A 23520-nucleotide genomic window follows, 5' to 3' on the forward strand; every position below is an offset into this window, starting at 1 on the left:
TTATAGCAGTGCTTAGCCCAAATACATCATTCAATAAATGTTTGTTGTTATGAATATAGGGACAGCAATGAGCAAGTGGTCCTGAATCTGCTGTTAATTTGCTGAGAACTTGGAGAGTTCCTCAGTTTTACCAATCTGTGAAATGAGGTTGGACTAAGTTGGTGGTTTAAATTGTACTGTAGAGCTCTAGGGATCCCCTGAAGGACTGCAGAGAGGAGATGGGAGACCAGCAGGCAGGCATCCAACAACAATCCACCTTCAAGCAAAGCTGTTTAGCTTTCATTTTACTTCTTATATTTTTGTTTAAGCAAAAGGGTTCTGCTAAAATAATAATAACAACAACATAACAAGATAGTCTTTAAAGTTCTTTCATCCCAAGACTATAATTTTGGAATGATCATGCTGTGTTCCTTTGTTATTCTGGTTTCAAAATAAAGACAAGGGTTTAAAGTGTTAAGGAGCCCTGGCTGGTGTGGCCCAGGGGATTGAGTGCCAGCCTGAGGACTGAAAGGTCCCTGGTTCGATTTCCAGTCAGGGCACAAATCTGGGTTATCGGCCAGGTCCGCAGTTGAGGGTGTGTGAGAGGCAACCTATCATCAATGTTTCTTTCCCTCTCTGACTCCCTCCCTTCCCCTCTGTCTAAAAATAAAGGAATACAATCTTTTAAAAGAAAACAATAAAGTGTTAAGGATAAGATCAACTTATGACTATCAGCACAGAGCCGAGGCAACTCTAGGTCTCCTGACAGTGAGGAAGAGACACGATAATTTCTTGAGGTTGATGGGAAGGAGATATGATTAATGCTCAGTAATGGTGTCACCCTCATAGGGAAACAAATTCTGCTTTTTTGCTTCTTAGTTTCCTCTTGGATTGTTTAAGGGGTGCATATTCTTTTGAACAGTGCTGAGGACTATCTACTCTATGATTACCACATTTGTTACCCAATCCTTTCCTGGAAAATTGAAGATCCTCAAACTGGATTGTAGTTGTTTTTTTTTTTTTAATGATTATGCTATTCTAATTGTTCCAATTTCTCTCCCCTATCCCCTCTCTGACCAGTACCCCTGTTTCCTCTAGCAATTCCCCACCTCAATTCATGTCCATGGGTCATGCATAAAAGTTCTTTGGCTTCTTCTCCATTTCCTGTACTTTTCTTAACATACTCCTGTCTATATTGTCCCTACCCATTATGCTCCTTAATCCCTGTGCATTTCCCCCCATTATTCCCCCTCCCCCTGCCCACTGATCTCTCCAAATGATCTTCATCTCTATGATTCTGTTCCTGTTCTAGTTGTTTGCTTTGTTTGGTTTTGTTTTTTAGATTTAGTTGTTGATCTTTATGAGTTTATTGTCATTTTAACATTCATAGTTTTGATCTGCTTCTTTTTCTTAAATAAGCCCCTTTAACATTTCATATAATAAGGTCTTGGTGATGGTGAACTCCTTTAGCTTTACCTTGTCTGGGAAACACTTTATCAGCCCTTCCATTCTAAATGATAGTTTTGCCAAATAGAGTAATCTTCGTTGTAGGTCCTTACTTTTCATCACTTTGAATATTTCTTGCCAGCCCTTCTTGCCTGCAAAGTTTCTTTTGATAAATCAGCTGATAGTCTTCTGAGAACTTCTTTGTAGGTAACTGTCTTCTTTCCTCTTGCTGCTTTTAAGATTTTCTCTTTGTTTTTAACCTTTAGCATCTTAGTTATGATGTGTCTTGGTGTGGTACTTTTTGGGTCCAACTTATTTGGGACTTTCTGTGCTTCCTGGACTTGTATGTCTATTTCCTTTGCCAAATTAGGGAAGTTTTCTTTCATCGTTTTTTTCAACTAAGTTTTCAATTTCTTGCTCTTCCTCTTTTCCTTCTGGTATCCCTATGATTCAGATGTTGGCACTTTTGGAGATGTCTCAGAGTCTTCTTATTCTCTCATTTTTTCTTTTCTTTTTTTTAAGATTTTATTTATTTTTAGACAGAGAGGAAGGGAGGGAGAAAGAGAGAGGGAAACATCAATGTGTGGTTGCCTCTTGTGCACCCTCTACTGGGGACCTGGCCTGCAACCCAGGCATGTGCCCTGATCTGGGAATCAAACCTGTGACTCTTTGGATCACAGGCCAGTGCTCAATCCACTGAGCCACACCAGTCAGGGCCTCTTCTCATTTTTTTTAATTCATATTTCTTCATTCAGTTCTGGCTGATTGTCTATTTCTTCCTTATGTTCCAAATCATTGATTTGAACCCAGGCTTCCTTCTCATCATTGTTGGTTCCCTGCGGATTGTTCTTTATTTCACTTAGTGTAGACTTCATTTCTTCCCTTATGGTTTTCCTGTATTCAATAAGTTCTCTCAGCATCCTTGTCACCAGTGTTTTCAACTCTGCATCTGATAGGTTGGCTATTTCTCTTTTGCCTTGTTCCTTTTCTGGGGTTTTGTTCTGTTCTTTCATTTGGGCTATATTTCTTTTTTATTTTATTTCTATTTTTGTTTATTATTGTGACTTTCTTAGAGGAAGGTGTGCAAAGCATGGGCCATGTTACTTTGTCTCCTTGATTTGGCAGCATCCCTGTGCTTGTTTCTGTGTATTAGGTAGAGCTGCTTTGACTCCCTGGCCTAGCATACCTGTGAAGTTGTATGGGGCAGAGCCTTGGGTATTCATGAGGGCCTGGCTACCTGCTTCATGGCTTTGTGTTTCTATATGTGTGTCAGGGGTTGGAGAGGGGCCAATGCCACTGCCTGACTTGTGGAGGCCCGCTCAGGCACTCACCCTGATTCCAGTTACCTCACCCCCATTCCATATGTGATTGGTGCCTCTCTAGATGCTGTTGCAGTGGCGTTTCCCAGTGTGGGTACATTTGTGTTCATTCTAGGACTGTGTTGGCCCATTAAATGGACTCTCCCAAGAGATCAGTAGTTTCTTCTGCTGCCCCAACCCCCACTGGTTTTTACAGCCAGAAGTTATGAGGCTTTATATCACAGGCACTGAAATCCTGGGCTTTGTGATCTGGCCTGGGGCTGGAATTGCTCTCTCCCAAGGTACCCCTCTAATTTTATCCACCACACATGAATGTGGGAACACCCATTCCGATGGACACCACTGCCTTGCCACCACACCATGTCCTCTCCACCACGGCTCCCCATTTCTGCCCCTCCTCCCCATCTAAATGAATATGGCTTCTTTAAATTCTTGGTTGTTGGACTTCTATACAGTTTGATTTTCTGGCAGTTCTGGGTTTCTTGTTTTGAGATTAGTTGTGATCTTTCTTATGGTTGTGCAAGGAGGTGAATTGTGTCTACCTAGGCCTCCATCTTTACCAGTAGTCTGAATTATAGTTTATTGAGAAAGAGGACCTTAAGGAGAAATTTCATTATCACTTCTACTCAGATTTATTTTTTAAAATAAAAATTTTACAGTAGTTATTGCTGTATTATTGAGACATCTAGGTGAGGTTTGTTCATTTCAGATACAACTCTTTGTTATAGTTCTAATTTTCAGTGAAAACACCCCAGTTTCAAAGCTCTAATCAAAAAAGAGGTTGTAGGTATGTCAAAATATTAAATAGTAAATTTTTTAGCACACAGTAAACTTATGGTATATTTTCTTGTGCATTAAGTTATTATAGTAGTCTTGTTTTCCTTGAATTTCACACTTTCCTAGGATAAAATGTTTTAGATTTGAAAGTACTATATCAGATTCCAGTATATAAATTTCAAACTGTTCTTTCTAACTTGCCCTTTCAAGTGTCTCTGAACTAATGTTTATATTGTATGAAATAGTTTAAGGACATTGACTTTCATAAGACAAAAAATATAACCCTAAGATGTACGCAGCATTCTACCATGTAGTTTTAAGTCTCACATAGAACATACCTAATTCAGATTGTTACAAGGTGTTGCAGTCAACATAACAGATGTAAATATAAATAAAATAATGTGCTTCTTCCTGCATTTTCATGAAGACTTGATTAAAGCCTAAATTTCATACTAATTATTCTCTTTTAAATTTTATTTTTCAATATAAGTTTACATTCAATGTGATTTTGTATTAGTTTCAGGTGTACAGAATAGTGGTTAGAGAATCATATACTTTACTGAGTGGTTTCCCCAATATTTCAAGTACCCACCTGGCACTACACATAGTTATTACAATATTATTGACCATGTGCCCTATATTGTACTTTACATGCCCATGACTGTTTTGTGACTACCAATTTGTGCTTCTTTTTCACCCCAGCCTCCTTGCCTCCCTCCCCTCTGGCAACCATCAGTCTGATCTCTGTATCTATGAGTTCTGGGTTTTTTTTGTAAGAGAAAGGGGAAGGGGGGGAGAAAAAGGAGAGAAACATTGATAGAAACATTGTGTGCCTCTCACATGCCCCAAACAGGGACCTGGCCTACATCCCAGGGATGTGCCCCTACCAGGAATAGAACAGGTGACCTTTGGGTTTTCAGGCCAGCACTCAATCTACTGAGCCAGACCAGCCAGGGCTTTTGTTTGATTATCTATTTTGCTCTTTAGATTCCACATATAAGTGAAATCATATGATATTTGTCTTTCATTGTCTTTCTTATTTGACTTAGCATAGTACCCTTTAGATGCAAATATGCTGACACAAATGTTAAGATTTAATTCTTTTTTATGCCTATATGTGGTACATACATATAATAAAACATCATATATAATATATAATAAATATGCAATGTATATAATATATTTCAATATCATATATAATATAACTTATATATAAACCTATCATTTTATGTATAATAATCAATATATTATATAATGTATATAATACCTGTCTATATTATATATGATGTAATTTATATGTGATTTATATATTTATGTATAATGTATATAACATCTCTCTATATTAGATAATGTAATTTTATATAAATATATAAATTATATAGAATTCATATATAGAATCTATAAATTTATTTATAATATATAATTTATGTAAGTTATCTATAGTATAAATCTATAATTTATATTATACATCTATAATAAATCTATGCATTTATTATCATGTTAGAATTATTTTGTGTAAATATATCATTTACATATAATTGTATATAATTTATATACAATTATAATTTATATATTTATATAATATGTTCATATTATGTTGTATAAATATATTATAATATATAGTGTGTTCATATTTATATAAACTATAACATGTCATTTAAATATATGAATTATGTGTATTTATAAATTTGTGTGGTATATAATTTATATAAATATATAATTTACATATTTATGTAATATGTTTATAATGCATAATATATTTTATATACTATTTATATGATATATAATATAATAAATTCTATATATGTACCACAGATTATTTATCCACTTATCTACTGATGGGCATTTGGGTTGCTTCTATATCATGGCTATTGTAAATAACACTGCAATAAACATGGAGGTGCACACATTCTTTCTAATTAGTGTTTTGGGTTTCTTCAGATACATAGAAGTGTAGTCAATGGGTCGTGAAGCAGTTTCATTTTCAATATTTTGAGGGACCTCCACACTGTTTCCCATAGTGTCTGCACCAATCTGTATTCTCACCAACAGTGCAGGAGGGTTCTTCTTTTTTAACATCCTTGTCAAAACTTGTTGTTTGTGTATTTATTGATGATAGCCATTCTGACAGGTGTGAGGTGATAACCAATTCCGGTTTTAATTTGCATTTCTCTGATGATTAGTAACATTGAGCATTTTCATATGTCTGTTGGCCATCTGTATGTCCTCTGTGGATAATCATGATTACATATGCTGATTTCTTCAATATGGTGGAAAGTAAGGTATATAAAATGAAAAGGAAATCTTTTGCCTAGCCATGACCCTTTTCTCTCAGTTCCCTTCATGAGGGGACTCCTAGTCCCAGTTAATTTATTTGTCCATATATATATATACATTATATACACTTATGTATAAATGCATTTTATGATATAAGAAAGCAAAACTTAAATATACATTTTTATTTAATCCTACAGTTCTGCAAGGTAGGCAAAAGATGTTTCCTCCTTGATCACAGAAGCAAAAATGGAGGCTTAGAGAAGTGAATCAATCATTATAAATGTCGTACAACTAATAAGTTGATCATATCATCAGTTGTGTCTTTATTAAGTACTTCTTTCATCCAGGCATTGGCTGGAGGGTGGAACTTCAAATCCAAATGCATTATACCTCAGTGGTGATTCTATTACATGGAGTGACTCTTGAATGCTTCAGTTTAAAGGACTGAGTGTTTTAAAATTTGGGGAGGCTTCCTTATCATCTAAACACACATGTTTAATACAGAAATCTTAATTCACAGAGTATAATATACCCAACATCATTCGGCAACAGCTGAGGACAGTATAAAAAGGTCTGCTTTACTAACTAATGTATTTGTCTCCTTAGGCATCTAAGTTTCGTTTTAGAGATTTCTTAGGAAACCCCAACTGCTACAAGGAAGTGTTAGTTTTGGTTTAATGTTTATGCTGCTAATGTATTCCACCCTCAATGATCTTAATGACTAATTGAACTGGTACTAGTTCTCACTTACCAGTTGTGAGTTTCACTTACCAGCCTGTTTTTTCTGCCTTCTGCTAACTTGCAGTAATAGACAAAACTAGACTTAAGAACTTCTTAAAATAAACAAAAATAGGCAACCATGCAGTTGCTCTTTAATTTTTTAGTTGGCCCAGCCCAGTGGCCTCACCCAAAAGTCATATGGTCAGCCAGTCAGTTTTATGCTCCCTAGCAGTGAGAGGGCCCTCCGCTGCTGCCCACAGTGACTCACGGGGCAGCTGCAGATAACGGGAAGGCCAGAGATCCGAGTGACAAGCCATGTGCCTTCCCCAGAGCAAACAAAGCAGGTGGGGCTTCTCTCTGCCCTGGCTTTAGGTTGCCATTCAGGGATTGTGTTTTTCCCTCCTCCAACTGCTCTGAATTTTCTTTTAACCTAATTTCATCTGTGCAAAAAACGCCCTCAGAAGGGCCTGCTGAGATTTTGTCTGGGCCTGCCTCCCTGAAGAAGGCCAACAGTTTATTTGCACACTAAGAATGGAAAAAAAACGTTTCTGTCCTTCAGAGGTTACTGAACACACTCTTTACAAAATGAATCAAGTTCTTCCAGCAAGGATGATTTTCGCTAGTCGGGAACGTAAAGCCATCAATATTCAGTAACCAACCTCTAGATTTCAAGAGATCACACATTTTCACGTTTTATTCCAGTTTTTCTTTTCCAGGCTTAAGTCATTTTTACCCCAAGTGTGGCCTAGGGACCACCTACATTAGAATCATAAAGGTTAAGGAATCATCATCTCTGGAGAAGGACCCAGTAATCTGTGATTTTTAACAAACACTACAACTCATTTTTATATACAAAATTAACTCAGCCGACTCAGAATTCACAAGCCTTCATTGCTAACACCAAGGGCGACAGTCCAGGGAAAGAGGAATGTTGTTAATGCCTCTCCTTGTTCTCACCTCTCTATGCCCTCCTTGTCCAGCTCCTCAAAGAGTGCCATTTCTGAAGCTCTTGCAGGGTCACTGCAGAAGGAAATAGAGGAAAGACTAGGAGCTAAGGAAAGAGCAATGTCCTCTGTTGATTGCACTGGTGTGGGACTGGATCCCTGGCCCATGCTGGGAAAGTGAGAGGTCGGACTCCCAAGATGGGCCACACAGAAAAAGAAGACAGGCCAGCGATGTGGTACAACAGATACTTCATTAATGTCGTTGTGCCCACTTTTGACCAGAAGAAGGGCTCCAATGCAACTCTTAAGTCCTTTGTATCCTTGGGTTTCTCTAAAAATGCCACTTAGCCCAGTTTAAATTTTTTTTCACAAAAGCCTTAAAAATAGGCATTTCTAAAAGGACTGATTTTTAGAAAGCAATATACCAGAATGGTTACTCATTCACAAGGCTTGTTAAAAATGCAAATGCCCCCTCTCCACCCTAATTCAGTAGGTATAGTGTGGGGTCTAGGAACCTGCATTTGTTAAGGCGCCTAAAGTGATTCTCATGAAAACTGATCTGGAGGCACATAGGACATCATTTGTTTAGTATGCTGGAGCCTGGAGCAAATGATAGATTGGGAGAAAGTACTTGCAATGTCTACAACTAACAGATTTAATAGCTAGTACAGCATTTTTCAAAGTGTAGTCTCTGGACCTATGGAGTCTCCAAGAATTTTCAGGGGGTCTGCAAAATAAAAAATATTTTTATAATAACACAAACATTTTATTTGCCTTCTTTAATGTGAGACTTTTGCACTCATTGTTCAAAATCAATGTTGGGTAAAATTGACAGTCTGGGTATTGAGTGGATAAGGGTGAAATAGAAAACATAGGAAGAATAGTGTAAGGGGAAGGAAAGACTGATTCTGGATGTGTTGTTTTGTGGTACCTATGGGACATCCAGATGGAATTAGCATGTAGATATTTATGGATCTGGAGCTCAGTGGAGTGATCTGAACTAGACAGATACACAATTGATCTTACTTAGGCAAGACAGGTAGGAATTATGCTTCTCTTTACATATGCCCTAATTCTCCAGGCTAGGTTAAATATCCCCCAAATTCTCTTTTTGCTCAAGGATACACTTACTCATCTGTGTGACTTTAAGCAAGTTTAAAAAAGGAAGAGAAAAAAGCCCTCTCTATTTCTCAATTTTTCACCTATAAAATAGGATAAAGGACCTTTATTATAGGATTGCTGTGACAACTAAAGGACTTAGGGTGTGTTAAATGCTAAGGGTATAGCAAGCACTCGGTAAATGTTAACTATGTTTTGTAATTATGGTACCTGCGCTTCTCTTTGTAACACTGTCACCAGTGTTAACACCTGGTTATGCTCCAGGAGAATGTGGGCCTGGATCCTTGCAGCATCCCTAGCACTAGTACATAGTATTAGAGGCTAAATAAAAACTTATTCAATGAATTAATCAATATGTTTCCCAGGTGTGCGATTGTACTGTAGTAAAGTCCTCGCCATCTGTAAGTTGTCCTTGATTTAACCCAGATCAACAGGTTGAAGTGAGTTCACTGTGACTGCTTTGCTTTGTGCAGTGTTGTGTTCCTAACATCCTCTCTGATTAGTGTAATAATTCTGATTACATGTACACAAGGGGTCAATAGCAGCTTAGGGGCTGGTTTATTAAATGATGTGGATTGATCTTCATCTCCTACCCCAACTTTGCCTGTTGTCAGATACAAAGCAAAGAGAAAATTTAGGGAAAAAACTCTTAGGTTACAGAGATCAAATCTTGGATTTTTTTGAGACATGACCTGGCATCCATAGGAACTTGACTGTCCATAAACAGTCTGAAAAATCAAAAGCCTGGTGGTCAGTAACCAACTACTTCAGTACCTCAAATATTACAGACAGCGTTAAATTCCATACATGCCCCATTTTGTGAATTAATAGGTGTTAGTGTAATCAAAAGTGTATTGTCTTTCTCATCTTGGGCTTTGCAAATGGTAAATATTCACTCTTCTTTTTGTTGTACCAAAATCATACTGTTTCAGAGCACCAATAATTCACTAGCTGTGTAACTTTGGATAAATCATTTGTATCTGGAAGCAAATTTCCTCATTGATTAAATGAATTACTTGGATTCTGGTCTAAGTTCTCTTCCAATTCTGACATCGCTTATCCCCTATATCATTCAGTGCACCAGACCAAAAAAATTAATTTTTGCTTAGCTTTCCCCCTCTGCTCACAAGGAAAAGTTTTTGCTTTTCCGTAAATCTGGAGGTAAGCTTTTTAAATTGTGCTTATGTGACTACAAGGGACTTTTTCTTGAAAATAAAATACTAAAAAGATAGACGTTTTTCTATTTGGCCACTAGGTGTCGCTAAACATCCAAGAAGTAGAAGAAACCAGGCACGAATTATAAAACTCTGGTTTGGTCCTCCAGACCCTGCCATTTCCGCTGTGTGAATCTATGGTTTACTTAGTCATGCATTGGTATTTATGCATCAGTGTCTTGCCGTTTGTAGCCAAATATTCCCTCAGCCACCAGAAAATGTATTTTCTTAATGTCTTCATTTTACCATTTAAGTCGATATATAGTTATTGAGCATTTGACGTACTACATACCAGGATCAAGGCACTCCCCAGTAGAATTCTCATTCAACCTTTAAGACTTAGCTCAAATGCACCTCTTCTGTGGAACTTTGTCTCACCCTCCTTCCAAACCCAGAAAATTGTTGAAAAATTGTTGTCACAATACTTTTGTATTGTGTCTACATATTTACAAATCTCTTTCCCCAAATTCGGAAAAAGATCTGGATTTCTGTCGTAATAAGGGAAATGCACACTGAAACTACAAAGAGAAGTCATTTTCACAGTCGTTTGGCAAAAATCCACAATTTTATATTTGGTTTAGGGTAACAGAAATTCTCATCCACTTATGGAAGTATACAATAGTTTATGCTTTCTGGAAAACAATTTGGCAATACCTATCAGAATTTTAAACAGCAATTTTTCTTCTAGACATTTAAAGAAAGATATATAGTACTTTCACACACAAATACCTGTGTAAAGAGATATTCACTGCAGAATTATTTGTGGTTTAAAATAAAAAAGATTAGATGTGACCAAAAAGACCAGTTAAATTGCAAATCCTACAGTGAATCACCAGAAGTTGTAGTAGTTAACATTTATTAAGTACTTTATAAAGGAGTTTCTCACCCTGGCTCGTGTAGCTCAGTGGATTGAGTGCCAGCCTGCAAACCAATGGTTCAATTCCCTTTCAGGGCTCGTGCCTGGGTTGTGAGCCAGTCCCCATTTGTGGGCATGCGAGAGGCAACCTCCCTCCCCATCCCTCTTCCTCTCTTCCTCTCTCAAAAAAAAAGGAAAGGAGTTTTTCCTATACTGTTCACAAAAGCCCTAGGAAATAAGCACTTACATTACAGATGAAACTGAGGCAGAGAAAAGTTAAATAATTTGTCCAAAGTGTTGGAAAGAACTAATATTTAAATATTCACCATATGTATCTGGATTCATAACGGCCTGGTAACAGTGGCTGCATGTGGCTGCATCTGGCAGGAGAATTGGGACTGATGCTTAAAGGTAGAAGGAAAAGTTTCTTCCCATTCTGTACCAGTGGTTCTCAGCCTTAGTTGCGTATTAGAGTTACATGAAAAACTTCAAAATAATACTTTTGCCTGGGTTCACTTCGGGGGTGAATTAAATGAGAATCTCTGAGAGAAGAGACCAGGCACAGGACTGGCTTTTTCAGTTTCCCAGGTGATTCAAATGGAAGTTAGCATTAAGAACCACTTTCTATACCTTCTTATATCACTTGAGTAAAAAATTTTTAACAATAGCAAATGTTACTTTAAAAAGAATCTCAAGGCCTGACCAGCATGGCTTAGGTGGTTGGGCATTGTTCCTTGAAGAGGAAGGTTCAATTCCTGGTCAGGGCACATGCCTGGGTTGCAGGTTCAATCCCCGGTTGGGGTGCGTAGGAGAGACAACCAATAGGTGTTTCTCTTACATTGATATTTCTCTCCCTCTCTCTCTCTCTAAAAGTAAATGAATAAATAAGAATCTCACAAAGGAGCATTGTGTCTATGACACAGATCTCTGGAGAACGTAGTTTCCTGGCTGACAAGTTTCTTTCCTGTGCTAAAAATTATCTCACTAAAAGTTGCTGTATTAGACTGGTTAATTTAGCAAAACCCAAATATTTAGATTTTTGCCCCAAATCCTTGATATATACACTTCAATTGACATATTACCCATGACCTGATAAAACCTTTGAGTTCTTTCTATTTCCTATAATAATATAAAAAGTTTTCTGTCCTATATGTCCTTAATATAATAACAAAAATTGTCAGCTATATCGGTTTCTTGTTAAAATAGGGGCCCACGAAATCATTTAAATATCTCTTATTTTTTATGTTCCTCGTATCTTCATTCCCGCCTCCCTCTTTATATCACTTCCACACAAAAGCATCTTTGTGTTCTCACAGTACAAAAGAGCTCTAAATCTAAGAGAAGTTAACAATTTACACCTAAAGCACATTCAGAAATGAGTTAAGTTCATCAGGCACAATTCTGTCCTCTCTTTTATTGACATATACTGGCTAGAGATGGGCTTTCCAGAAAACTCCAGTGAAAGCTTTCCTATGGGTAAAGTAGGACACACACCATGAAACTCAGAGGAAAAGTTCACACTGGTCAATGATTTACAGGTCCTAGGTTTATGAACTGATAAGGTTTGGGATGAGGAAGGATAACAGAAGCATGAATGCATTCTTTGCACACCTGAGCAGGGGAAAGGAAACATTGGCCTAGTGGAGGAGGGATGATGCTAAGCATGACAGCTGACAGGTGGGTGATCAAAGGTCCACTTACGCTGTCCCAGAGAAAGTGTCTTTTGATCATTAACTCGTGATATTCTAACGTATCTCTTTCTCCCCTTTGAAAAAAAAAAAAGAGGATTTCCTGGTGTTCACCACTTCCAACCCCCTTTTTTTCTTCAGAATGCTGCTGTTTATAGTTGCGACATTTTTCAAAATCGTTTTGTTGGTTGTGCATTTTATAACTTGCACGAGGAAACTGAGACACATGTGGGCACTTTTTTACGAAGGGTTCCAGCCCAACACCCATTTCTGTGCAGAACCTTTAGTGAAACCATGGTTTCACGGTGAACTTTGGTTTTATCAGATAAAGGCTTAATTTGAACATTGCAGTTTTTGTTCGGCCATAAGTGAATTGCTTAATATTTGTTCTAATTTTTACAGGTTAAAAAAGCTCTATGACAGGTTAAAAGGCTCTCGTTTGCCTCTCACATGGTTGATTCCAGAAAATGAGAAACACAGTAACATCTTGAATATTCCTCACTCCCTCAACATTGGACCTAAAAAAATAGTGGACTAAAATAAAAATAGAATTATTTTAAAAACCCTGCGATGCTAATTTAACAGGGAACATGCAACTAGCTTATTTTATGTCACTAAAGCAGCTAAACATTTATTTAGTAAAGTTATTTAACACCTGGCCTCTTGTTTAATGTTCCTCCTGATTTATAGTTAATGTATTTTGATACTGTGTATCCCATGTGCAGGCACTTCATACTTTACCTCATTTAAGCTCCCGTCTGGCTTCCCACTGGTGTCCCTTCTTCCTGCCCTTTTTCTTTTGTAGCTCACACTTTGCCTCTGATTCCTACTCTTTGCCTCTATTATTTACTCTGCTCCCATTATTTTTCTCTCAGCTTCAACACTCTGTTCTTGGCAAATCTTTTAAATTTTTTTTCTGTGATGACCTGCCTCCATCTTTTTTTTCCTATTCCTGCCTTTGAAACCGGAAAAGCCAGCGTTCGTGCTGCCTGTCACCTACCAGACCCAGTAAGCAGAGACAGGGATTGAGTCTTTATGGACACTTTATTCTGATGGTCAGGGACCTGAGAAGATGGGGGTTTGTACCCTAACAGACCGTCTTGTATTTCATTTTAAACTTACCCGTTTTATAAACAGAAGAAAAGGATAAGTAAGAGGTTTGGAACTCAGGGGGGAAATTAATAAGACAAAGAGCTGCAGCATTCTTTCATCTGTGTCCTGGGCGGTGAACATCTCACCCTGGAGCACGATGGCTCAGATACCATCCTGATTGCGTGCAGCTCTCCTGAGGCACAAAGGTGGAACTGCTTCAGGTCTCCTGGAGACAGGGTGGGTCATACCTTCAGTTCCTGAAACACTAGCTTTTTACATAATCGATTACTAAACTTATTAGCTATAATCTGAAACTAAACTTTTCCCAACATTTGAGTCCCCTATCATCTTCTGTGTGTGATGACCAATGTGAAGAAAATCTAGAGGAAAATCACAAAATATTTTCTTAAAATACTCTTAGACTCTAGTTGCCATTTAAGGGGACCAAACTTTTGCCACCATGAAGCTGCCATCTGGGATTCTGATTTTAAGTGGTTATTGAGAAACGAAAGAAGGTTATTGACCTTCTTTAGTGATTATTGACCCTCCTCCTTCCTGCCTAAGAGATTCGGATGGACAGGCCTATTCCAAAAAGAAAATTTTAGGATGTTGCCTTAGCCCACTCTGAATAGAGTATGGTAAATAGGGGGGGGCTATGGGTAAGGAGGGGCTGTTAGCTCAGTTCCCCATGTCCCATTGCTTCTGAGTTGCTTAGCAAGAACTTTCTTGCCGTGTGTGTTCTGTTCTTCCTCAATCACCTGTTGCCAACATCAGAGACATTCAAATCTGTGGAGAATTTTTTGTGAGTTTATTTGAGCCAAACTAAGGACAATTGCCAGGAAACAAAATCTTAACGGATTGCGAAACACCCCAGAACATGGCAGTGTAGCACCTTATATTATATGTTACAATCAAAGGAAGAGACATAAGGGGGTTACATGAAAATCTATTGGTGATCAATTAGGGAGGCAAGAGAAAGCAAAGTGGGGAAACCACTGGGATTGGATAAAAGGTAAAATGATGGACACATACTTCTTTTACAAAGTGGGTAAGGGATAGTTAACAGTCAGCAATGAGCAAGATCCCAACAACCATGAGGGGATTTTAGGTCTCAGCTCTAGTGCTTGTGCCCAAGGGTTTCAGAAAAAAGGGAAGTTACCTTGACATTCCAAAGGTAGGTTATCATAGTTGCAAGAAGACAATAGACAGGCTCAGTAAGGGTAGAGATTGACCTTTACTAGGGAAAAATACTAGCCTAGGACCTGATGGCCCACCATGACCTGCTTTTAGTTAGTAAGTTTTAATGTCAGACCATCCTCTGTGGTTACTTCAGGTCTCTGAGTTTGTGAGGCTGTCACACAGGTTCCCCCCGAGCTTGTCAGGTTAGTATGTGGCCCCTCTTCTTCCACACTGTCAGTCACCCATTCTCACTTCAGAACTTTAATACCCCTTCTCCCTGTTTTTTCCTTTGTCCAAAATATTATATATATATCCAATGTTGCCTCATTGTCTTTGGAAATTTTCATGCATATGTATTTTCCCATGCACACGTATTAAAATTTAATTTTCTCCTGTGAATGATTATTAGCTCATCTAGAAAAAATTTAAAGGTGAGAAAAAAGTATTCATTATTTTGCTCATTTTTTTCATCTTTTAAAATGTTTTAGCTATTCTGGTGGGTGGGTGGTGGTATCTTATTTGGTTTTAGGAGGCATTTCCTGCATCGTTAATGGTTTAGATGATTTTTTCCTATGATGGTGGGTACTCATCCTTTTTTGTGAGATGTCTATTCAGATCTTTTGCCAATTTTTAAAAATAAGTTGTTTGTCTTTTTATTATTGTGGGAATTCTATAGACATCAAGGATACCAGAGCTTTATCAGATATGTCAATGTAAGAAACATTCAAACCCGTAAGAATTTTTAGGAGTTTATTTGAGCCAAGGTGATGGCAATTGCCAGGAAGCAAAATCTCAACCAAATGTGAAAATGGCAGTTTTATCTCTAATTTTATACATCAGAATCAAAGGGGAACACATAAGGGGGTTACATGAAATTCATTGGCGATGGATATGGGAGGCAGGAGAAAGCACATGGAGTGGGGGGGGAATCTCTAGGATTGGATAAAGTAAAATGAATAGACATGTACTTCTTTTACCTTGGAGGGTACAGGATAGGTAAGAATTAAAAATTAAAACGATAACATTAACAATGAGAGGTTCAATGGTTTCCTGCTTTGGTGGGAGATTGCGCCTTGAGGGATCTGGAAGAAGGAAATTACCCTGACATTCCAAAGGTATGTTTCTTTTTGAACCACAGGTTCAAAAAGACAATAGACAGCTTCAGTTCCGGTAAAGACTGACCTTTGTCGAGAATGATATCATCCTAGAACCTGACTACCTACTATGACTTGATTTTAGCTAGAAAGTTTTTTTTAAAGTGATTTGAGAGAGAGAGAGAGAGGAAGGTAGAGAGAGAAATATTAATTTGCTGTTCTATCACTGTATAGTCACTTAGGGTTCTGCTGCTTGAGAGCAACAAACTCCAGTGACAGAGGTTTGGTGGAAAAGGAAGGGGCTGTTTATTCAAAAAGTATACAGTTTTGGGCCCTTCTCCTTTGAGAGATTGGACACCTTTCCTCCCCCAGCAGATCATGTTTTGGTAGACCTATTCTCATCCATTAAGGGTGGGGTCTCTGCAGGTGGAGTGCCCCCACAGTAGGGTTGTGAGAAGCTTAGAAATAAAGGTCTCTTTTGAATCAATCGATCAATCAATCATCAATCAATACCATACAATTTTGAAAGAATAATGGGCTTCTGCCTCAAAGCTTATTTCCTTTAAAACACCCAAAAGAAAATAACCCCTCCACACCTGGCCAACTCAGTTCAAGGATGCACCTGGAATCCCTTCTTCCATTTAAAAATATTGTCCTTTGTGATATGCAGGTGGCTGTGGCATGATTATCCAGGTGACTTGGCAGGTTCTTGGTCAGAGTTTGACTTCATACACCTCTCACAAGTCTGTATGCACCTGGCTGGGCAGGACCATGCAGCACAGCACGCTGCCTTGGCTTTCTGTGTGGGAGGCATGTGGTGTGGCTTTGAGCTTGGCCACAGGATCTCCAGGGCCTGCTGACCTGGGAACTCTGGCCCGTGACCTCCTGGCCCCGGGCCACAAGGAGAAGGAAAGATAAAGGGCCGCATTTTTGCACACTCTCCACTTTTAAAGTCCTGTCCCAAAATTCCATGCAAGGCAGGAGTTTTCAGCATGTCCACCAATTCTGGTTAACATCCACCACACTCATCAGCCCACAGAGCATCATTGTGTGGAGTGGGGCATCACCTTATGACATGTATAGTGTGACGGCGTCAGCCACCACAGCCTGTGCAGACTCTGTGCAAGCAGTGTTCCAAGGTAACACCTGTGTTGGTTGTGCGCTGTTGTCTGTGGAAATGGAAGCAGGAAGTGTGCTGAGCTGCTCTGTTGCTAGAGCTGCACTAGCTTGTTCACTGTCACTTTTGGCAGGCTCCTCTGATGCCCCTCCCTTCTTGGGGTGAAGGGAGAAGCCTCTCCTGCTAGATCAGGGTGCCCCTGGATTGGGCTCTCCCCTGCTCCCCAGTGATTCGGTCAGACCCCTCGGTTACAGTTCCACTTATTTGTGCATTCAAACCCACATCCTTGATGTATCAGGGTGATGCTCTAACCAACTGAGATACCCACCCAGAGCTAGCAGAAAATTTTAATTCCAGGTCATCCTCTGTGGTTGCTTTAGGTCTTGAGTTTGTAAGGCAACCATGCAGGCCTCCACCAAGCTTGTCAGGTTTAGCATGTGGCCCCTTTTTTGTCCACATATGTATTTTTTGTTAAAATGTTTTTCCTGCACGTGGCTTGCTTCATCATTTCCTTAAGGGTGACACTTGAGGATCAGAAGTTTTTCATTTCGATGAAGTCTATTTTACAGTTTTTCTTTTGTAATCATTGTGTCTTATCTAAGAAATCTTATCCTAATCCCTAATCATCCAGATATTTTCGTTGGGGACCACTTTGTGTGACAGTGGATACTGTAGCCCTACACAAGCTAGGCCTTGAAAGAAGCCTCTAAAACTTGACCAGAAAACTAGGAATGCAGGAGGCAGGCATGACCCGATGCTATCACTGAGGGTTCTTGTGGGAAATCAGGCCTAAAGTATGCATTGTAACCTTTGAAGCTTGATTTGCTTTGTATAGCCCTGTTGGTATAAACCAGATGTTTAAATTCAAAGCTTACGTGAGTGAACTCCTAATCTCATGAACCGTGCCTTATCAACCCTTTGGCGTCAGCATGTCTAACAGACCCTGACCTGAGGCACATCTATGAGTTTCTTCAATTGCTCTCTATAGATAATATCTGTTTTCTGTAACTATAGTTCTTTGACATTATTAATGAGCTATGCATGTAAGCTGTATACCTCTGCACATTCCAATCTCAGTAAAAGCCTTTTCAGAGAAGTGCTCAAGACATTCTCCACTAAAGGGAATCAGCAGCCCCTTTTCCCCAGACAGATTTTGTCTGGTCCAACTCATTTCATCGGTGACGAGAAAGACTCTGGGACAGGATTCCTCTCATATTTTTATGTGTTTTCCTCTAAAAGCTTTATGGTTTTAGCTTTTACATTAGATTTGTGATTCATCTCAAAATACGTTTTGTGCATATTGTGAACTAATGGTTAGGATTCATTTGTTTCCATATAATTATTTAGTTTTTCAACATAATTTATTGAAATGGCTCTCCTTTACTCATTGGATTGTTTTGGTGCAATTTTTTGAGAATTTAAAAGCTGTATAAGGATGAGTGGTTTGCATTTTTTAATTACTTTTTTGTTTTTAATTTTTAATTTTATCATGTTGTGACCTGTGGATCTGGTTTATATAATAATGGATATTTTGTTTCAGGGCACCTTCTTTTTTGGCTTAGCACATTGTCAGTTTTATTAAATGATCCTCATGTGCCTAAACAATATGGTTTTTCTCTAACTGTCAGTTGCAAGGTTCTATACCAATCATTTGAGGAAGAGTTTTGTGTTGTACAAATGTCACACTCAAAAAAGTTTTTGGGTGGAACAGAAGGCACCATCATTGGAGTTGACATCCACTGCAACAAAGACCAGAAGGTTTGGCATAGGGAGCCCGAGAGCCAGGACATCTACCTGAGGCTGTTGGTCAAGCTACACAGGCTTTTGGCCAGACAGACCAACTCCACCTCCAGCCAAGCGGTGCTGAAGAGGCTGTTCATGAGCCATACCAACTGACCACCTCTGTCCCTTTTCTGGATGATCTGGAAGATGAAGCTTCCTGGCTGCAAGGGCAAAACTGCCGTGGTCGTGGGGACTATACCTGATGATGTGCGTGTCCAGGAGGTGTCCAAGCTGAAGGTTTGTGCACTCCGTGTGAGCAGCCACACCCGGAGCTGCATCCTCAAGGTGGGGGCCAGATCCTCACCTTCAACCAGCTGGACCTGGGCTACCCCACGGGCTATGGCACCGTCTTGCTTTTTGATCCTCGCAAGGGCTGAGAGGTGTACAAGCATTTTGTCAAGATTCCAAGGACTCCTCATAGCCACACCAAACCCTATGTGCTATCCAAGGGCAGAAGTTGAAGTGCACGAGAGGCTGGTGGTCAGCTGTGGCTACAAAAACTAACCCCAGATCATACCTTGTTATTAAAAAGAGTTTGCATGCTGAAAAAAATGATTTTGTCTTGAGTTCTCATTTTTTGAGATATATATTACAGTGTCCTAGGTGGGCATGCTTGTGGAATGGTAAGGAGTCCAATGTGTTTCAAAGGCAGTAAGGAGGAGAGAAAAAGGAGTTGAGATCAAAGAAGCAGGAGGGTCCTAGGTGGGTATCTCAGTTGGTTAGAGCATCCTCCTGATATACTAAGGTTATGGGTTCAATCTCCAGTCAGCACACACACAGGACTCAACCAGTGAATGCATAGATGGGGGGAACAATAGATCAATGTTTCTCTCTCAGTTGTCTCTCCCTTCTCTATCTCTTTCTCTAAAATTAATAAATAAAATTTAAACTGATAAGAACAGATACTACACTTGATCTTAGCCAAAAGGCCGAGAAGTGATCTAAAATTAAAAAAAAAATTTTTTTTAAAGATGCAGTAGGGCCAGATCATGCCAGATCTTGGCTTTGGATTTTACTCTGACTGAGTTGGCCAGTTTTGAAGAGGATTACACTAATGCTGTGTTGAGATTAAAAAGGGCATGTAGTCTCTGGCTGGTGTGGCTCATGGATTGATTGAGTGCAGGCCTGAGGAGAAAGGTCACTGGTTCAATTTCAAGTCAGGGCACATGCCTGGGTTGCAGGCCAGGTCCCCAGTTGGGGGCATGCAAGAAGCAACCAATTAATTCTCCCTCCCTCTCTTTCTCTACCCCCTCTAAAAATAAGTACATAAAATATATTTTATAAAGGGGGTATAGTGGCAGGGGTTCCCTAAGAGACTAGCTAAGAGATTATTGCAGAAGGACAGACAATAGGAGATAATGTTTGGACCAAGTGGTACGGAAGGAAGAGATAAGAAGGCTTTCCAGATTCTGGGTATATTGAATATTTTGAAGATAATGCCAGCAGATTTTGTTAACAGTTTATAAGTGTAGGGTCTGAGAAACAGAGAGGATTCAGGGATGACACCAAGATTTTTACCAAAATTGTTAGAAGAAAGTAGTTACTTGAGTGGGGGCTGTGTGTGTATGTGTATATTCATGAGCTCTATACCAGCCTAGTCAGTATCTTCTGTTTCTTTGCTTCCTCACAGTAGTGCCTTTATGGCTGAAATTCTGACAAATCTAATAATGTTAACATCTAACATGTATCTAGTATTTACATGTCAGATATGGTCCAACTAATATAAATATAAATTTATTCCTTTACTGTAAATTTTAATCATTTAAAATCTAGCTGATAGGTCCTATTGTTGCCCCCATTTATACATAGAGACTGAGCCCTATAGAAGTTAGATAACTTGTTCAGGTTTACATAGCTAGTAAAAAGGAAAGCTGGAATTTTTTTTTCTTGTTTTCTCCAGATGTATGGCTCTTTACTTTTAGAATGATTGCCTTAATTTTTGAACAGGTGAAGGAGTCATGTAGTTTAAAATTATTATTTTAATAATTTTATTCCTCAATCATCCACTTCCCCTCCCTCAGGCAATCAGTCTTATTAGTTTCTTTGACATTCTTATGGAGATATTTTACTTTCTAAATAAGTCGGTACAAAATAGAAAATATCCTCCTTTTTTTTCCCACAAAGGGTAACATACTTTATACACTGCTCTGTAACTTGATTTTGTACTTGGATAGCTTTCCACATAGCCATATCATAATTTATTTAATTAGCTCTCTGTTGATAGACAGTATATTTCCAGTTACTTGTTATTACAAACAGTGCTGCAGTGAATTGCTTTATACATATGCCATTTTGCAAAGTTGAAAGCTGGTTATTAAAATAAAGATTCGTCTGACTCAGCTGGTTTCCAGGCCACGTTGCCTCCTCTTATGTTGTTGATTCTTTTTAGAGGATGATTCTTCTTAACTCTTCTCAAGTTTATGAGAATAGTTTATGTCTTAACCCCTGTGACACTCAGCTTCCAGCCCCAGGAGTAGCCCCTCCTGAACACCTCTTAAATTCATAAACATTCAGTATCCTCAGGGGATCTTCTCTGGGAATCTCTTCCACACTCACATGACCCTGATCGAAGTATAGAAAAGGGGAATGATAAACTCAGTGTGCTTGAGAAAGGTCTTCTTTGCTTATTAGCTTAAAGCAAATGTACTTTGGGAAATAACCCAGGGGGTGAAAGTGTATAGGGCCAGTGGAAAACCTTTTCTAAAGTGAGATAATAATCTGACTGCTGCTAAGACTGATTGCACGCTTGCATCTTAGGCAATATATTGCCACACCATGCATGACACAACACTCATCACTTTTGTCTTGCACAACTTTGCATTGTGTGTGGGACTAGATTTGAGCCATTTCCTGTTAAATTTTACCTTTGAGTTGTGGTGCTGGTCCTGTGATAAGCCAAATGAGTAATATAGCAACTCTATCTAGCTCTGAACTTTGATCTATTTTGTGTTGTAATGATATGACTCTTCTGTGAACTTTCACCTAGATATCTGATTCCCAGAAATTATTACAGTAAAAGCACTTTGAGTGGGTTTAATAATCCAGTTTTAATCCATTGCTATTTGAAATATTTAAATAATATGTAAACATTATTAGCACATACATTTAAAGTTAAAACCACTCTTCCATCTCAACTATAGAAAATGGCACTTGTCCATCCTCTGGTAATAGCAATAGTTAATACTTACTGAGTTCCTGCTACAAGCTAGGTATTGTTGTAAGTCTTTTAGGTAATATTCATAAGAAGTGGGTTCTATTATTATTATCCCCATTTTATAAGTGAAGAAACTAAGGCACAAAGAGGTTAAATACTTTGCTTAAGGTGACTACCCTGATAGGAAAACTGTGATTTGGGTTCTGTTCAGGCTGGTGGTGAAGCCCATACTATTAACCACTATGCCATAAACTTTTTAGAACACAAAGCCCTCCATCTATTTTACTGCTATGGCCCTTTCCTACCTTCCTTCCCTTCTTGTCTTACTGTCCTACCTGTAACAACCTCTGCCCTCTACTGTCTTAGGCAAACACTGGCAAAGCCAAATTGGAGAACCAGCTGTCACAACACAATAATCCAATTCCATGATGTACCAGAATGTTATAATTTTCTGATTGGGAAATGGTAATATTACCAGTGGCTCCGTAATAGTTAGGAACATGTCAGCAAGTGCCACAGGTCTTGTGTATAGGCCAAAGTGTTGTTAGGGGAAGTCAATCGCATCCTAGAATTGGTTTGTGATCTAGGAGGGTCCAAGAATCACCCATGACCCTTGATGTGAGGCAGGGGCAGAGCAGCTATAGAACACTTGTTTTTCCACACCTGGCTTCCTAGAGATTTCAAACTTCTTCAGGGTTTCCCTGGGAGCCAGACAAAACTAGTCTTTCTTCTTTTCAAAATAGCTGTTCCCTCCTGAAAATTTCTTGATTCTTCTTCTTTGATCTCTCTCCAATTTACCCTCTGCACTGCTGCCAGAGACTGCATAATCCCATTGTAAAATTGTCTAAGGATTCTCCAACATCACTTTTACAAAAGTTTAAACTCCTGAGCTCATCACACCAAGCCTTGATGATCTGGTCTCTGCCTGCTTGTCTGCCCCTCTCTCACATACACCTTTCATTTCACTCCCTTCCAAAAGTTCAGTGGCTCCCCTTGGTCCTAGCTCACCGCCTTAGAATGCTTTTCGAGGACCTCTCAGACATACCTTTCTATCCTCATGCCCTACCAATTTTCAATGTACCCGCTGTCCCAGCCTCCCTAGATGAAGCTTTCTGCAAGTACATCATGCACTTTGTTGGTACGGTTCACTTGCCTACTTTTCACCTGAAAACCCTGATCCAAAGCCACTCCTTTATGGCAGCCTCCTTGTAGCACTGCTCCAATCCTCCCCCCACCATTTGAATGAACTGCACCTTCAGCTATGTCTTTAGGGGATGATTCTGTTCAGATAACACTGCATCTTCAATGCAGTACACTTAGTTGTTTACAATCTTTTTTTCCTTAAGATTGGTGACTAACACTGTATCTATTTCATTTCTATATCCCTTTGCAGATTCTACTTAAGTACCTGGCACATAGATAGTGTTCATTGAAATGCCTGAATAACCTATTTCTCATGCAAAAAAAAAAAAATGCCACGACAGTTGCTAAATCATTTGTATTTGAGGTAAGTCAAAGCAAGAGATGATATTAAATCTTTATTAAACCTTTTTGACTTAATAAATGAAGTTATAGCTTTCAGATGTAGTTGAGACTCTAGAATGGCACCATCCAATATGGTAACCATAGCATCTGTTATTATTTAAATTTATATTAATTCAAAAAATTGCCCTGGATAGATTGTCTTCCCCATACACCAATGTTGAAGATTTGATCCCCACTCAGGGCACATACAAGAATCAATCAATGAATACATAAATAAG

The 23520-nt window shown here is 38.8% G+C and overlaps 2 pseudogenes; one reads left to right on the forward strand and one right to left on the reverse strand.

Moving 5' to 3' along the window:
• Positions 1-18498: 18498 nt before the first annotated feature.
• On the forward strand, positions 18499-19084 carry LOC118998039 (60S ribosomal protein L18-like; annotated as a pseudogene).
• A 340-nt stretch (positions 19085-19424) lies between these two features.
• Positions 19425-19544, reverse strand: LOC118998049 (uncharacterized; annotated as a pseudogene).
• Positions 19545-23520: the final 3976 nt, after the last annotated feature.

The sequence above is a fragment of the Sturnira hondurensis genome, unplaced genomic scaffold (genome assembly GCF_014824575.4).
Source record: "Sturnira hondurensis isolate 20B ecotype Veracruz unplaced genomic scaffold, ASM1482457v3 Scaffold0013559, whole genome shotgun sequence".
NCBI classification, from domain to species: Eukaryota; Metazoa; Chordata; class Mammalia; order Chiroptera; family Phyllostomidae; genus Sturnira; species Sturnira hondurensis.